General features: G+C 47.8%; 1 pseudogene; it reads right to left on the reverse strand.

Annotated features, from left to right (window-relative positions):
- Positions 1 to 441: 441 nt before the first annotated feature.
- On the reverse strand, positions 442 to 1,530 carry LOC133772183 (NADH dehydrogenase (ubiquinone) complex I, assembly factor 6-like; annotated as a pseudogene).
- Between the last annotated feature and the right edge of the window lie 211 nt (positions 1,531 to 1,741).

The raw sequence follows: 1,741 nt of genomic DNA on the forward strand, positions 1-1,741 counted from the left end.
GAGAGAGAGAGAGAGAGAGAGAAAGTCTTCCATCCGCTGGTTCACTCCCCAATTGGCTGCAATGGCCGATCTGAAGCCAGGAGCCAGGAGCTTCTTCTGAGTCTCCCATGCGGGTGCAGGGACCCAAGGACTTGGGCCATCCTCTACTGCTTTCCCAGGCCATAGCAGAGAGCTCGATCAGAAGTGGAGCAGCAGGGACTCAAACTAGTGCCCATGGGATGTCAGCACTGCAGGCGGCAGCTTTACCCACTATGCTACAGTGCTGGCCAGGACAACACCTTTCCACATCATGCTACAGCTCTCGTTGATCATATAATGGTTTTCAAATTGGACTCTATTTTCTTAGAAATTAATATTGTCTCACTTATCTTTTTTGATTATAAGTAGTCTGGTATAACTTTATCCATATCTTTATTTTCTTTTTTTGACTTAAAAATTATTTTAATATCTTCTCCATGACTGAATATTCAAAGACAATGGAAGCAATGCATTCTGCTGCTATAAGATGGATGGAATATATCAAAAATCTATTTGCTGAGTTTTCTTTAAGTAGTCCTCTAGAGAAACCGTCTGAAGAAAGCAGGCAAGGCTTCACTTCTGCGGAAGGGCCCGGCTGAGTGTGCCTGGTGGGCACGGCCACATATCACACCTCTCGCGTTTTCATCGTGGCTCTTCTGTAGGACATCCTCTTGGGAAAACCATGCCGCATGCAAATATCCACGGGAAGGAACGGCTCTCTTCGGCTGCCGTGATAGGACCTTGCTCTCAAGCAAGCGACAAGGCCTTGGGCTTTTCCACTGTGATCTGCAAGAAGATCCTTCCTAGCCAATGCTTCTAAGTTAAATAAAGAAGAGCGCTCCGAGTGTTTGCAGCGTCATTTTCCAGGGCCTCGATACCACCATACACTTTGTCATCTGGATTTTTTTTCTCTTTCACCAATACTCTTCAGAAGCCATCTTTTAGTCAGATTATGTTTTTTGACAGTAGCTTCCCTTCCAGTTTTTCTTCTAAGTCCCCAGTGGAAAGGGCGGAGGTTCTGCCTTCCATCTTCCCTGGGGCTGTAACGTTGATCTGTGGGCCCAGAAACCGGACCTGCCTCTGCCGCTTTAGGGACCTTCCAGGGTTCACTGGCCACAGGCTGGTGTGGTGGTTTGTCAAGGGATATATCTTCCACAGTTGTTGATGTTATTTTTTTTTTTTAATCAAAAATGCATCTGCATCAGTCCAACTGCTTTCTCAGAGACTGAATCCTTAACCGGAGCCATCCCACACTGAAAGCCCTCAGTGTAAAAGCAGAGCCTCGGGAGCACAAAGAGCCTTCATAATCTCGTTTCCGCAGCTGCTCCGGGCAGTAGTGTTCAGAGCCCGTTGTGCCTGGTCCTCCACTCTCCGCCCCGACACCGGCGGCCCCATCGGTCCCTGGAGCCGTCACATGCACACGCACAGGTCCCCAGGTGACTGGCAGTGGCACAGGCCAAGGACGCCCAGCCGCTGAGGGGCCCAGGCAGAGCCCCACATGGAGGCCACCATGAGGCTAGCGCCTATCTATTTCCAACCTTCCTATGTCATTTCACTTTGTGTATCTCTTGTAAACATCAGATACAATGGGTGCCCCTTATCCATGGGTTCTGCATTCACAGATTCAATCAACAATCAATCAAAAATATTTGGGGGAAAAATACATGTATACTGAACATGTACAGACAATCCATATTTACATGGTTTTGCATTGCATTAGGTA

This window comes from Lepus europaeus, chromosome 13 (assembly GCF_033115175.1).
Source record: "Lepus europaeus isolate LE1 chromosome 13, mLepTim1.pri, whole genome shotgun sequence".
Taxonomy (NCBI): Eukaryota; Metazoa; Chordata; class Mammalia; order Lagomorpha; family Leporidae; genus Lepus; species Lepus europaeus.